The sequence below is a fragment of the Papaver somniferum genome, chromosome 3, assembly GCF_003573695.1.
Source record: "Papaver somniferum cultivar HN1 chromosome 3, ASM357369v1, whole genome shotgun sequence".
Lineage (NCBI taxonomy): Eukaryota > Viridiplantae > Streptophyta > Magnoliopsida > Ranunculales > Papaveraceae > Papaver > Papaver somniferum.
Genome location: NC_039360.1, coordinates 109896470 through 109912845, shown reverse-complemented (window position 1 = coordinate 109912845; position 16376 = coordinate 109896470).

Sequence of the window (16376 nt, the reverse complement as noted above, 5' to 3'; positions counted from 1 at the left end):
TTAATCGAAGATCCTTGTTCTATCACTTGTAGTTGAAATTGTTGTTGCGGTTGAAAGCGTGGTTCTTGGAAACCACCTTGTTGCACATATTGATTGATTAGGAGCCGCTTCTTTCTTTTTGGCATAACTAAAGTAAGGGTGATCCTTTCAACCGAGATTATAAGTATTTGAGTATGGATCATACCTTGGCCTTTGATTTGGAAACAAAGCATTTACTTGTTCCAACTTTTCATCATATGAAGGTATGATAACCACAACCATCCTTTGCATCATTATCTCCATGTTACCCATCCTTTGATCAAGGTGTGATGATGAATCACTAATTTCATGCACTCACCTAACCATTGGTTCATCTCTTGTGTAGAATTGTTGCGAGTTCGCAGCCATACTTTCAATCAACTCGGTAGCTTGGGCCACCGTCTTGTTCACTAGTGCACCACCACCACCAGCGTCAAGAAGAGATCTATCACTTGGTTGAAGACCTTCGTAGAAGTATTGGAGTATCATAACATCACTGAATTGTTGGTAGAACACTCTAGATAAAACGAAACTGTGAAGCATGAATACTCTAGATAGACATAGTATTAAGAAATACAATACGAAGTTTATTGCTTAACCATTAAACTTTATATATAATACATCGACATAATTGTTTAAATGTTATTGTGATTATGTATGGGTATGAGGAGAGGATTTCATTGTGAAGAAACTTTGTTATCGAGGGTACCCTCGTTTTCTGCTCCAAGTGGTTTGCAGCCTGCTGTTTCGGCTACCACTACTTCCATGGTGATATCTTCCAAGAGTCTTCCGTCTTCTCCTGCCACTTCGGTTCATTCGAGTGGTTTGTTTGTGAAGTGTGATGCTCCTGTGGTGAGGGTTAGTAGCTCTGACTCTAAGCCGAAGAAGAAGGTTGTGATTTCACTTGCCAGCTTCTTCTTCAATGCTACGCCTACTTCTTTGTGAAGCGCTCAGTCTGTTTCTACTTCCCATGTTAGTAAGGTTGTTGGACCTCCACCTTTGTCACCAGATTGGACCGTACTGGGTAATATTCCTTCTGCTGCTGATATGGACTTAGGTGGTACTTGTAGTCAAGCATTTCCTTCCATTCCCAACTCATCCACCATGCCGTCTCTGGGTCGTGGTGAGGATCCAGTACTTGTGCCCCATGCTCGTTCTCAAGCGACTGGCGGGTTCTTACGGATCTTGGGAAGGGTAAGTTACCTGAGAATTTGAGCCTTGGGAGTTCTGACGATGCCATCCTCGAAGTTATACTGCGGGATTCAAAGTGTCCTTTTTCTGCTGAGGTTTATCGTCATCAGCTGGCTAATTCTTTGGAGGTTGCTTCAAGGTTGGATACTTTGACTGCTCAATATCAAGTGGCCAAGGATCTATTCTTTGACATAGACTGCCTTCGCTCTAGTCAGAGCTTTGGTGAAGTCCGTAGGGGCAGCATCCAAGAGATGGAAACCTTCATGGATACCTACGCTGATTTCCTCCCCCGTCTTTCCTTGTTCTCAGTAAGTGATTCTTACCTTATTGTTTTGCGCATTGTTTTGAACCTTCGTTTGTTCTTATGCTCCGTTATTTGCAGCTTTGCAAACAAATTGATGTTGGTTGTATCTTGTTCAAGTTTTATAGGGATAAGTGTACTCACTTGAGTGCTCTGTTGGAGCGTGCTCGCCATGATTATGCCTTTGTTAGCTCACAACAGCCTTCTCCCAGTGATATCGCTTCTGCCACCAAGGTGCCTCTGTTAGAGAGCGAATTGAGGAAGACTCAGAGGTCCCTAGAAGCTTGTTTGTTGGCTCTTGAAAGAGCTAATAATGATGCAAAGGTTTCTGAGGAGGGACGTAAGGCCGCTGATTCTGCTTTGGTTGCTGAATCCTCCAAAGTCATAGGTTCGTTCCTTCTCCTCCTTAGCTTCATTTTTATTTTTATCTGTTAGCATAGTCCTGGGAGAACCTACGCCTGCCAGTTGGTAGCTCCGGTGAGATTAGACATCTTCGAGAGCAGGTAGCCAAGTTGACCTCCGATGTTTGGTATTATCAGAAAAAGTTTAATAGGTTGATGAACGTGATTGTCCATAACGAGGCCCACATCTCCCTTGAGTCTGCTCATAACTCGGACCTTGTGAAGAAGATGGCTTTGTTCCGTAAAGAATGTGACGAAACCATCAAGTGGAAAGAGGATCTCATTTTAAAGAAAAATGAGGATATTGCCTTACTTGAGAAACGTCTCTCAGCTCAAGAAATTATCCGCAAAAAGTATTATGCAGATTTCGAAGATGCCTTTGCTTCCTTAGCTAAGGTTACTGCAGAACGTAACGTATTATCCTCAGAAGTCTACTCCCTTAAGAACAGGCTTAGTGAGGTTTCTTCAATGCCTTCCTCCATATCTCGTGCATCTATGGTCAAGAGATTGCAAGAGTTAGAAAATGTTTACCAGGTCTTATTCTCTGATAATGCATCGCTTAGGATAGATGTAGAAGATCTCCAGACCCAACGTGATATCCTGGATGAGGATCTTAACGCTGCTGAGGAAGATCTTGCTGAAGCCCATCATAGTTTAGAGGAATCCCTTATCCATACTTGAGGTAGCTTAGGGTTTTCTTACTCCCGCAACATTCTTTGTGCCTCGTATTGCCTTTGCTCTTTACTCATCCCATTTATTTTCGCAGGTATCCAGGAGCAGCTTGTAGGTGTGAATGCTAAGGTCAGCCATCTTGAGGGCCAGGTATCTTCGTTGGAGATAGCTCGTCAATTTGGTGTTGCTGCAAAGTTTAAAGATGAGTCACTTCAGCAGGCTAATGACCATCTCAGTACCCAGATGATGGAGCTTCGTCAGAAATCGTCCTCTGATTCGGAGACTCAGGCCTCCCAAATGAAGGTGCAATTCGAGCATTCGGCTATTGATTACATCAATGATGCCTTTGCTGAAGTTGAACGCCAGGCTGACGGATTTGTCTTTCCTCTCCTTCCTTGTCCTTGATCCTGTTGTCTCGAGCTTTGTTTAAGTAAACTCTTTGTTGTTTTATGTCCTCAGCCGAGGTACCTTTTTTAGCTATGATGTCTCCCTTCTTTGAAACAATGCTTTCTGGTGGTTTGAATCTTTGTTATCCGCCATGTAACTTTTAAGGAATGTTATACATATTTTGGTAAAATTATCATTTCACTTATGTTATTCCATGAATATTTTGTTTAGACGTAATGTGTCCAATTGGTCGCACAGTCAAGTTATCACAAGGTGCTAAGGTATGTTCAACCTTTGGTGGAACATTAAACGTCCTACCAGGATATCCTTTGGACAGAATGTATCATGGTGGCGAAGGTCCCTACGTGGGCAATAATTTTACTGTAACCCTACGCTTTCAGCGCGGAGACTGCTTTACTTCGACGGGGTATCTCTATAGGGGATATCTTATTTTTTTTTCTTATGCCTCATAAAAGGAGTCATCTCCCCGAGGATCTGAGATTGACATATGCGCAGTTATGCCTTGCCTTGCCTCGCCTCATCGCCACTGCTGACGGAGGGTGTCTATTCTAACCCAGTTGTATTAATCAAAGCTAAATTTTTAGCAAAAAGTTTCTTTCATTGATTAGTAAGGTCTATAATACCTTTGGTCGGGGATAGAACATGGTAGGTTATTGCTCGTTCCTTTCTTCTCCTGAGTAATCACCATTCTATTATGGGTAGTACTTTTTTAGGTACATTGCATTCCAAGGGTATTGTAGTACTTTACCTTTGAGGGTTCTTAGGTAGTAAGACCCTTTCTCGGCGATGTCGTGTATGATGTAGGGCCCGTCCCATGTCGGGGCTAGCTTTCCCCACTCATTCTTTCTTTGATATGGCGGTATCTGACGTTGCACGTATTCCTCAGCCACAAAGTTCCGAGGGATGACCCTTTTGTTGTATTCCCGAGCTAACCTTCATTGATAGTTTACCATCTTTTGCAAGGCTACCTCCCTTCTTTCTTCAAGGTCATCCAGTTTCTCTAACATCAAGTATGTTGTTAGATTTTTCTCCCAGGCCTCCGTTTTTGTTGCTGGGAGTATAACCTCCGTTGGGATGACTGCTTCGGCTCCGTAGGTCAACAAGAATGGAGTTTCCCCCGTAGCTGACCTTCTTGTAGTTCGATAGGCCCATAGGACGTTGTGTAGCTGTTCGCACCACCTCTTCTTGTATACTCCTAGCTTCTTCTTTAAGTTCATTGCTATGGTTTTGTTGGTTTCCTCCGCTTGTCCATTTCTATTAGGGTATATAGGAGTTGACTTGTTCTTCTGAATGTTGAAGGTATCAAATAACATGTCGATGCTCTTTCCTTGTAGTTGTTTTCCATTGTCTGAGACTATGGCGGCTGGTATTCCGAGCCTGCATATGATTCGCCCAAACAAGAATTTAAAGACATATGTGTCCCTAATTCTTTCCAAAGGCTTTGCTTCCACCCACTTGGTGAAGTAATCCGTAGCCACGACAAGATATTTTATTTTTGATGTTCCCTTTATCAAGGGTCCAACAATATCAACCCCCCATTTGACAAATGACCAAGGGCTGATAACCGAGTTAAGCTCCGTTGTTGGGGCTTTGATTTTCTTGGCAAACCGTTGGCATCTTTCACATCGCTTAGCCACGTTCTTTGAATCTTCGTCCATGCTTAGCCAGTAGTATCCTTGCATTTAGGCTTTAACGCCAAGGATCTTCTTCCACTATGGTTGTCGGCATCTCCGCTGTGTATATCATGGAGTATTTTCCTTCCTTCGGTTCATGAGAGGCACCGCATTAGGGGTCCTAGAAATGACCTCCTATACAGTATTCCGTCACGAAGGCCATTGCTGCTTTTGATTCGAGTTTCTGAGCTTCCTTAATATCGGATGGTAATGTACCTTTTTCAAGGTACTGGTGGATTGGAATTCTCCAATCATCTCCCGTTTCGTTTCCGTTTCCCTCGTCTGACATGGATTGGTCTTCGTCAGACTTTTTCGCTTCTTCATATGATTCTTTCATTTATTCGCTTGCTTCTCTTTTATATGCTTCTCTCATGGCCCGAGTTTGAACGACCAAAGCCTCATCAGCGCCTACGATAGGTCCTTCTATCGATGGTTCGTATATCCTTCCAATTTTCACGGCGGTGGTATTTCTGTCCCTTAGCATAAAGGATACGAATGTTAAGGCATCTGTGTGTCTGTTGTCTTTTCGGCGCACATGTCTGAATGCTATGTTGGTGATTTTGGATATATGTTCATGGACTAGCTTCAAGTACAAAGATAGCACTGGGTCCAAAGTTTGGTATTTAAGTTCGATTTGTCTAATGACCAACTGAGAATCACTAGTCAACCGAACATCTGATAAGCCTAGCTCCCATGCCAAGCGTAAACCATGTATGAACGCCTCGTATTGTGATATTATTGGTGTATTGTTCGAATTCTAACCTGAATGCGTAGATGGGTCGGTCTCCGGTAGGGGTTGTTGTTACAATCCCTATGCATGCGCCTTCTCCATTAGAGGAGCCATCCACGAATATTTCCCACCTTCTTGAATTTTGAGGTTCTAGCAAATCCTCCGGATCTTACTTGTCTTCCTCCATTCCTGGGATGTCGTCTATTTTCGCTTCGTTGCTGAGAGGTAGGTCTGCCAGAAAGTCTGCTAAGATTTGTGATTTCTCAGCCTTCCTTGTTTCGAAAGTTATTTGGAACTATTTGATCATGGCATTCCATTTTTCCACCCTTCCAATTTTCTCTGTGTTATCGGAATTTGACCTATCTGAGCCTTTATGAAGACTCGGATGGTATGTGCATCAAAATATATCCTTAGTTTTTGTGTTGCGACTACTAAGGCATATATGAGTTGCTCCACCTTAGTGTAGTTACGCTCTGCTGAACTGAGTGTCTTGCTGATGTAGTAAATGGGCTTTTCTCATTTCCCTTGGTCTCGTACCAATACTGCACTTACAGCGTAGCTTGTTGCTGCTAAGTATAGAGTGAGTATTTCACCGGGCTACGGTTTCTGTAAGATAGGTACTGAGGCCAAGTACTCCTTGATTTTTTGGAAAGCTTGCTCGCATTTCGTGGTCCACACGAACCTACTTCCTTTCCTTAGTGTATCGAAAAATGCTTTGCATTTTTCCGATGATCTTGCTATGAATCTTCCCATGTAGGCTAAGATTCCATTTAGTTTTTGTACTCCTTTTAGTGTTTTTGGAGATGGCATCTCCATTATTGCTCTGACTCTTTCGGGGTCTACTTCTATGCCTCACTTAATTACCAAGTACCCTAGGAATTTTCCTGAAGTTACTCTGAACGTGCATTTCTCCGGATTCACTTTCATGTGAAATTTTCTCATGGCTTCGAATATCTCCCTTAGGTTTGATAGGTGGTTTTTCACCTCTTTTCTTTTGACAAGCATATCGTCCACGTAGACTTCTAACATCTTTCCTATCCATGGCTTAAAGATTTTTTCTACCAATCGCTGGTATGTTGCCCCCGCATTCTTTAGTCCAAAATGCATCCTTGTATAGCAATACAAGCCTCATGGGGTAAATAACGCAGTATGATCCTGGTCTTCTTCTGCAAGAGCGATTTGGTTGTAACCGGAGTAGCTGTCCATGAAGGATATCCTCTGATGACCTTCGGTTGCATTGACCAGTTGGTCAATATTTGGTAGTGGTTAGCTGTCCTTGGGGCATGCTTTATTGAGATTGCTAAAGTCGATGCAAATACGCACACCTCCGTTCTTTTTAGGCACAATCACCATGTTAGATATCCACGTGGGATACTTGACTTCTCGTATGAATCCTGCTGCTAGGAATTTTTTAAACTCCTTCTCCACTGCTTCCTGGTAGATATCTGCCACCTTGCGGATACGTTTCTTGAATGATATCATTTCTGGTTTGAGCCAAAGATGGTGGGAGACCAAATTCGAGTCAATTACTGGCATGTATTTCATTGACCATGCGAAGACATCTGTGTAGTCCCTTAGTAGCCTTTGCAGTTGCATCTCCTCATCCTATTCTAGTAGAGTTCCGATGTTGATCATCTTTGGATCCATCTCCGTTCCAATGTTGATTTTCTTTGTTGGTTCCGCCGGTAAAAAGGTTGGTTTCTGAGGTTGTAGAGGAGTGTATTTCTGTAATTGTCATTTAGCAGAACTGTCCGCTACCGAATTGGCGGAGGTGCTTGCTTCTTGAATTGAGGGGGATTCGGGGACTTTGAAGCCTCCATTATTTACTTCATTGGCGTTCGTCTTTCGTCTTTTCCTTTTGTGTTGCTGTGCAGCAGCTTTTTCTCCGTTGAGTCTGACTCTGCTAGATTGCATAGCCTTGCGTCTTGTTGATCACCTTTGATTTCCATTTCACCCATGGGTGTAGGGAATCGAAGGTACTGATGATAGGTCGAAGTTGTTCCCCTTAATCGATGGACCCAAAGTCGTCCCATAATGACGTTGTAGGGCGAAGGTGCTTCCACAACACAAAACCTTGTATTGGTTACTAAGGGTCCTGCATGCACCTGTAAGACAATTTCTCCCTTTTGTGTAGAGACTGCTCCATTGAAACCGTATATTGTGCAAGTGGATGAATCCATTTTCTCAGCTGTTAAACCCATACGTAAGAACAATACATTTAACGAGCTACCCCATCAATGAGGACCTTCGTAACATTCCATCCATGTATTGGAAGAGTGATCACAAGTGGATCGTTGTGCATCTCGACTTCCTGGTTGACGTCCCTTGTTAAGAATGTTAATGGCGTAGCCATCCATTCTTACCAAGTGCTAGTTGGTGGTCCACTTAGCTTGAATACCTCGACGATATCTTCGAGTAGCTCCTCCTAGCCTCCATTTGAGAAAGTTATCATGTTAATGTATTTGCCATTTTGTGGTAACTCCACCCTTTTCTTGGAGGCTACCTCAGTATCAGCAGGTTGTATCTGCACATACTCCATGAATTTTCCTTCGTCTATGAATCTCTGAATTGTGTTCCTCAGGTGGTAGCATGTGTCAGTTGTATGCCCGTAGTACTGGTGGTATGCACAGTACTCCTTAGCATCCTTTGTTTTATCCGGCTGCTTTCCCCTAGTGTTAGGGTAGGGAAAGTCTGTCTTCGCTGCTTCCTTTGTTAGAATGTGGGAGAATGTTGTGTTTAGCTTTGTGTAGACTTTATATACAAAGTTCTCCCTTCCTTTTCATCTTCTTTTGCCATCTCCGTATTTTGATCTTTTATCCCGAGAGCTAGTTCTGCCCCCAGCTTCGTTTTGCCACTTGGGTATCTCCGGAATTGGTTCCAGAGAGTTCGTTCGTTGCGGGTTGTTACCTTTGTTTGTGCCCTGGGGTTGTCCTTCTGGATTTCTTCAACTCTGATGTAGCGATCCTGGACAACCCGAAGTTCTTATTAGGAATCAAGGGCTTGGTTGTGAAGCTCCACAAAGATAGCTGAGGTTCTATCAAGTACGTACTTATAACAATTAATGCTAATTTCTGGATTGAGTTTTCTGATTGCTTTTGCACGTCTTTTGCCACCTGTCTGCGTACTGCATCAATGTTTCACGGGGTCCGATAGATAAAGCAGATAGCTTATCTAACCCTGCCTCTGTTGATTTGTTATACATGTACGTCTCCAAGAATACCGTAGAAAATTGCTCAAAAGAGTCAATTGAGTTTGCTGGTAAACTGTCATACCACGCCAATGTTGATCGCGTCAATCTTGCAGGGAAGTACCTACAAAGTACTACCTCATCTCTGACACGAGTGTAGTATCGTAAGTGGGCTGCGGGATCTGAGGTACCATTGTATGCCTGAAAGGTAGGTACTGGGCATTTTGCAGGGATATGCTCCCTCAAAATGTGAAGGGATAGCGGAGATGTTGTTGCTTCTTGGAGTACCTCCTTTAGCCTTGCGCCTGCGTGGCCAGTCTTCAATCCTTGTATTTCTTTCCGCATTTTCTCCATTTGTTCCATGACCATGTCCACATTGTAGGCATCTCTAAAAAATGCCTCGTCATAATAGGACTGAGAGGGTTTGTAAGTTGGATCCATCTCATCTGGATCGTGCCGTGTTTTCCTAGCTCCCCCTGGTGGGTTAGCCTTTGGTGGGTTAAGATCCCCCCTTCGTCTTCCTAAGATAGCCCCGTTCTCACGCCTCTTCAACGTAGGGTAAGTTTGGGAACCTTCGATCTGTACGTCCAGCATATCCTTCAGGTTCTGGTTTTCCTGAGCCATCACGTGCATTGCATCCTCGTGCTCCTTGTTATGGAGTAGCAAAGCTGCTACTTGCGCTTCCATTTGTACTTCACTGTGGATTCCACCACCCTGAGGAGTGTTGTCGGCCGGATCCTCAGAGTCATCCACTCCTTCTTCTATGACCGGAGCATCAGGATCTAGCTGGATAGGAGTTAGGTTTCCCAATCCTCGTCCCGTAGGAGCTAAGGTTCTCGTTAACCCTTCGTTAGACGCAGGTGGCTTCGTAACATGGGCACGCTCCGGTAACGACATGTCGTAAAGTGGTTGTGCTCCCGATCTTTGCCACATCCCTTCAGAAGGGGTAGGTGGTTTGTTGGCAACTGTTCTTCCCATTATTTCGCTTTGTCCGTCCTCTGCTTCATGATAGACACATTTTTGTGTCTGATTTGTATCGATTTTATATATTGTTAGTGCTCGATTTTATACTTATTTGATTATTTTGTGATTTTGTAGGTGTTTTTAGAGAAATAAGCTTTTGCAGCGAAATTGGCTCGAAAAGTGATAATTGTACCCTCGGGAGAAAATTATTAAGGGGCACCCAATTTACTATCGGCACTCCAGCATTGGATAATGGGCACCTCACTACTAAATACATACCAGCCACGGATAAGGGGCATCTTCTTCTTCACGGTTTGAAAATTCAGTTTTGGCGGGAAATTTGTGCAGTCATGAACAGAGTTTAGATTCGAATTTTGAAGCTGTTGTAAAGCAATTAAATAACGAAACTTTGTTGCGTTGGATTATATTTGACTAAACAGGGCTAGTATAAGTGATTAGATCGACTGAATTTGGACGGATAATTAGCTCTCGGAAACACAGGGGAATGATATTTTCTTCGGGTTTTTAGAGAAGTGTTTTGGTCGAGATTTCGTGGGAGTTTTTCTCGGAATTAACTGAAGATTAACCTGTTACATCCAAACAGGAATGGTAATTGGATTGGGTTCGAAAAGGAAAGGATCTTATGCATATTTCGGTGAAACAGGGAAGAGGAAGTATCGGAAGTTCTGTCCATTATTTGGAAGATTTTGTGCGAGTTAATCGTGCATATGGATTGGTATGGATTTGTAACGATTAAACAGGGAGGTTAGGTGTTTCAGATTCGAAAAAATAGATGATTTCTTCGGTTTGGAGTAAGACAGGGAGTTGGGTAATGCTCGGGTTTATATTTGGAATATTTGGAATCTACGGGGAAGAATAAGGGAGAATCTTAACTGATTGATCTGAGTTCATCTTTGGAAAGAATTGTGAACAACTCAGACTCTAAAATCCGCGTAAAGTGAAGCAGAAAAGAAAGAAACTCCGAGACTTGAGGTGAAGGAAAAGTAGAGAATTCCTCGAGATTTATTGAGCCTGTTGGGTATAAATAAGGAGATACGAGTCATAGAAAGGTTAGCGAGAGTTGGGGGTGAAGCAGAGGCATAGAATCACGCTGCAGGTGGAGTTGCAGCAGCAGCAGACACGTGTAGGAAGAAGAAGAACACGAAGAACTTTGTGCTGCTAAGGACGGTCGCAGAAAACGCTGTAATATCATGACACAGAAGGCAGTCGCTAATTAGCAGTCTTATTTTAATTGTAACCTTCGTAACAGCCAATCTGCAACAATTATAAACGTTGCAGTTGAGCTGCTTCCATTCTTTTTCCCATATTTCTTCAATAAAAACACCGTTAGAGCTATGAATAAATCTTTTGTGCATGTTTTCATCATGAAGAGCTAAAACCCAACACTGGGATGACAGAGGAAGCCTTATTCACAATTGTTTGGTAACTATATTTGATTCTTTGTGACTTTTTGCACTTGATTCAATTGATTTATGATTTTTACTAATTATTTGTGATTTCGTTTGATGGCGTATGCTTAGACTTAGAGCTTTTGATGCGCCATGCTTGTGATTTACAATTAATGTTTTACAAAATATACTTTTCGCAAAGAAATAGAGTCAACAAGGAGCTAGAATTGTTATGAATCGATATATGAACCAACTGAATGTGATTAATGGTGGAATCTTGAGTCCCAGTTTCTCTCGACATTTGTGACAACCTTGTGCATATATTTTCTTTATTTTATTTTTAAGTCTGAAACCGAATCTCATTAAGTCCGAGTTGAACGAATCTTATTTACCACTATTACAACCACATCAGTTTTTGGCGCCGCCAACACGGACTTGTATTTAGATTTGTTTTAGGTTTATTTTTATTTTTTTTATTTTTTATTATTTTTGTTCTCTTTTACGCCTTTGGTATTTTTCTGTTCTTTTCAGATTTAGAGCGAAGCGATAAGGAAAGAAAAAGCGTTGTAATAGGAAAGCATCGCCAAAGAAGGAAAGAAAAGAGGAATCCGAAAGGAGTGAAGAAGAAGATTTTGTATATAGTTATTTAATTTCTTTTTATTTTTGGAAACTGTATTAGGGTTTGCTTTTTTGTAATTTTTCTTTTTCTTTTTGGACTTTTTGGACTTGGACATTATTTTTATAAAAAAACCCTAAGGAAGGGTTAATTTTATAAAACTCCTGCAGGGATGGACGACAGTTACGATACTGTCTCGGCCCCTCAGGTTCGTACACTGACATAGGAGTCGGTGGCCTGACTCGACTTCAACAGTTCATCCTTGTCTGGTACGGGAGGTAAGACTCTTTCCACCCACGAATCCCCTGTCTGTGGGTTTTATTTTGTGGAAATACACACAAAAACGTGCACACACCAATTGCGTCGTCAGACTACCGATTTTAGGAAAACTCGTGGATTAGTAAGCTGAACCCGTGCCTTGGGCCGTATGGGAGTTACCAGCTGAAAGTCCACAAACCTCAGCCTCGTAACTTTGGTTATATTTTGTTGTAGGTAACCTGAGCTTACCCATTTTAGTCAACCTTGCATTTGCACGTGCACAATATAATGTCGAACTGGTATTACAATAGCCAATACAACGAATATCCGACTGATTATCAAAATGGACAGTACTTTGACCATAGTGTGAATAGTGGTTGGGAACATCAAACTTTTGAAAGTTATGGCTCATACCATGGTGAGCCTAATTACTATCCACACATGCACCGATCATACGAGCAAGAAAATAAGGAGTATTATAGTTCTAGTTCCTCGTCTTTGGAAAATATAATGAAAATGTTGAAAACTAGTCCCTATTATGATCCTTCTGAACCTGTTATCCTCTAGAAGAGTCTCTCAAACAATTAACTGAACAAATAGGTTTGTGTTAGAAATGAATAAAAAAAATGTACCCATGAGTGAACCTTCTATACATGATACCATAAGGAAGTCATGTGATTCGACTCAAAATCTTTTGTTAGAGGCCCACGAAAGAACCGCTCGAAATAATCTTAATTTCCAATACAGTGCTTCCAATAGTACCCTTGAAAATGAGGATAGTTATTTGAATAATCAAGATGACGAGGTTAGAATTGGTAATACTACTTGTTTAGATGATTATGATGAGGATAGTGTTGATGAAGAATTTGAAATAAGTAGGCATAGTGATCAGGAATTTGTTACTCCAATTGAGCTTTACGATGATAACGTTATTTCTAGTTCAAATCCAAATAATTTTAATAATTATTCACCTATTCAAAAGGACGAGGATTTGACTAGACATACCCACGTGTTAGACAATTTATTTCCTTTTTACGAAGACGATAATGGTTTAGAGGAACGAGTTTATTCCGAGAATACTATTTTAGAGTCTAGCAATTTAGAAACAATAGAATTAGAAAAAGAATATGAACTCGTATATATGAGTGAGGATGTACCTGACTTAGAAGAATCAACCGAGCATTTTCAGGAATCCGATAACCTAGAAATTAGGAAAGTTGTGACTAGTCTTTCTAGAGACACTGAAAAATCCAAGTTTGGGGGGTGATTATCATTCTCCATGTGCTTTAACTCTTAGAAAAGTTCCCTCACTTGGGACTTGACATATGTGCCTCAACCATTTTACAAGATTATCTTCATACACGGTTTCCTGATGTCCATAAAGAAGTCCAGTTGTTAGAAACCCATCCTCTGGTTGATGTGGTTTACCCAGGCTATAATACCCAGATTGATTTTGTTTTCCCACTAAAAACTTTTCTTCCAAATGTGGGAACGTATAAGTTTCAAATGTGTCAGTTATTAAGTTCTGAGACTAAAACTAAACACTTTAGGAAAATAAAAACGACACATTTGCTTAGGAATGACCACCACTTTCATTGCGGTCAACTGTTTGAGTCAAATATAATTGACTATGAGGATCCTCAATTATTCAGGTTATTATTATTTTCTTCTAAATTATTATTTTTGAGTTTTTGCAGACCTTAGAACCTGATCTTTCAGATCTTACTTATGAGGAAGTGCATCCCATGAAAATATTTTATTTGGACCCAGTCATAGAACCTGAACCGCAACTAGATATAGTTGTCTTAAACAGGAAACTAGACAAGGGTGTGCTTTATTTGTTCATTTTCTTGGCATTTTGCATACTCCTGTTACTTGTGATAGCTCTATTTGGTTTTGATGACCCACAAATATTCCGGCTATTACTTTATGATTTTATGAGGTGACTAATCCTTTCTTAGTCTGGCCGAAGACTTTAAATTTAGCACTTCTTGGGAGGTAACCCAATATTCATGCGGCAAGGTAATATCTTTCCTTATCTCTTTTTCTTCAAATGGTAACAGTTTCTCCTTGTTCATGCTTTAAATTTTATCTTTAGAACATTGAGGACAATGTTAGATTTGATTTTGTGGGTATGGGAGAAACTTTTAGTTGCATTATTACACTCCAGAGCCTAGAAATTTATGCTTATTAAGGATGGCACTAACCAATTTAAGTGGATGGAAGCATCTTGATTGTAGGAGTTGAGGAACCAATCTGATTAGATGGAAACATCTAAAGAGTCTATTCATAAAAGCACTGAGCTCAGGTGTTAGAAATAACATGGTAGTTTCGCCATATCTCGTTGAGTCCTTTTCACCTTCTATTTTTATTTTATTTTCTTTTTAAATATGTTCGTCTAAGTGATTTGGTGGGGCACACGATTCAAGTTGTTACTACTGTTAGGATGAAACAGAGTGACTGAGTTACTAAAAAAAAAAAACCCAGATCAATCGGAATAAATATTAACACTTGGATAGCAATATGTATGTGTTCTCTCTGTCTCTGTCGCCTGAACAAGCGTGGAACGCAGGATCCACATGAATTACCATGTAATCTGCTGACAAGAAGCATGCGCTTGGATCCGCAAGATCTAATCGTGTTGTTAGTTCTTAAAAAAAATGTTAATGTTCAATAGATCGACCACTGGTTCCCTTGTATATGCCAGCTGAGTTGATCTAGAATTAAGATTGTCGACCACTGGTTCCCTTGTATATGCCAGTTGTGTTGATATTAGTCAGACCAGTATCTCAGTCCATTAGGATAAGGTTTATCTTGGAAGTGGCCTTCAGACAGATATGGGAAACACCGTTCACCTTAATCAACATCAAAACCATCTACGTTTTTCTCTATATCCATCTTCTTAATCTATTAATGTGATTTGTTGACTCCGGATATTGATGTCCATAGTGCGACTATCTGAGTATAGCTTTGTCACTTATATATGAATTTTAGTATGCTTGAGTGCAAACTCGTGTACAACAATTGGAATTTCACATCAGGGTACTTCCTCCTGTAGTCAATAAGTATGCCAACCAAGGAGATTCTTTAGTGCCTTCCAAGGTTCTGCGTAGATAGTTAGGGTCTGGAGTATAAAGGTTTTGTGGGTACACCTCGGGTAAACCCTCCCGAGACTATAACTCGGCCACTAGGGCCACCTAGGGTTTAAAGGATTGTTGCACATGCTAAGTGCAACCTACGATGCATGCGACAGTGAGTTAGGATTTTATTTTATTTTATTTTGCTCGAGGACTAGAAAATAATAAGTTTGGGGGTATTTGATAGACACATTTTTGTGACTGATTTGTCTCGATTCAATATATTGTTAGTGCTTGATTTTATACTTATTTGATTATTTTGTGATTTTGTAGGTGTTTTTGGAGAAATAAGCTTTTGGGGCGAAATTGGCTCGAAATGTGATAATTGTACCCTCAGGAGAAAATTACTAAGGGGCACTCAATTTACTATCGACACTCCATCATTGGATAAGGGGCACCACACTACTAAATACAGACCAACCATGGATAAGGGGCATCTTCTTCTTCACGGTTTGAAAATTCAGTTTTGGCGGGAAATTTGTGCAGTCATGAACATAGTTTGGATTTGAATTTTGAAGCTGTTGTAAAGCAATTAAATCACGAAACTTTGTTGCATTGGATTATATTTGACTAAACAGGGCTAGTATAACTGATTAGATCGACTGAATTCGGCCGAATAATTAGCTCTCGGAAACACAGGGGAATGATATTTTCTTCGGGTTTTTAGAGAAGTGTTTTGTTCGAGATTTCATGGGATTTTTTCTCGGAATTGACTGAAGATTAAACTGTTACATCCAAACAGGAATGGTAATTGGATTGGGTTCGAAAAGGAAAGGATCTTATGCATATTTCGGTGAAACAGGGAAGAGGAAGTATCGGAAGTTCTGTCCATTATTTGGAAGATTTTGTGCGAGTTAATCGTGCATATGGATTGGTATGGATTTGTAACGATTAAACAGGGAGGTTAGGTGTTTCAGATTCGAAAAAATAGATGATTTCTTCGGTTTGGAGTAAGACAGGGAGTTGGGTAATGCTCGGGTTTATATTTGGAATATTTGGAATCTACGGGGAAGAATAAGGGAGAATCTTACCTGATTGATCTGAGTTCATCTTTGGAAAGAATTGTGAACAACTCAGACTCTAAAATCCGCGTAAAGTGAAGCAGAAAAGAAAGAAACTCCGAGACTTGAGGTGAAGGAAAAGTAGAGAATTCCTCGAGATTTATTGAGCCTATTGGGTATAAATAAGGAGATACGAGTTATAGAAAGGTTGTCGGGAGTCTAGGGTACTTGCAGAGCTAAGAATCAAGCTGAAGGAGAAGTTGCAGCAGCAGTAGGAAGAAGACCAAGCTGAAGAATATAAGGCTGTAAAGGACAGTCGTTTCGTAGCGTCTTCAATTCAGAATCCTGTAACAGTCCATTAGTAACTATTATCTTCAGTTTGCAACAATTTCTGTAATACTTGACTCTGTA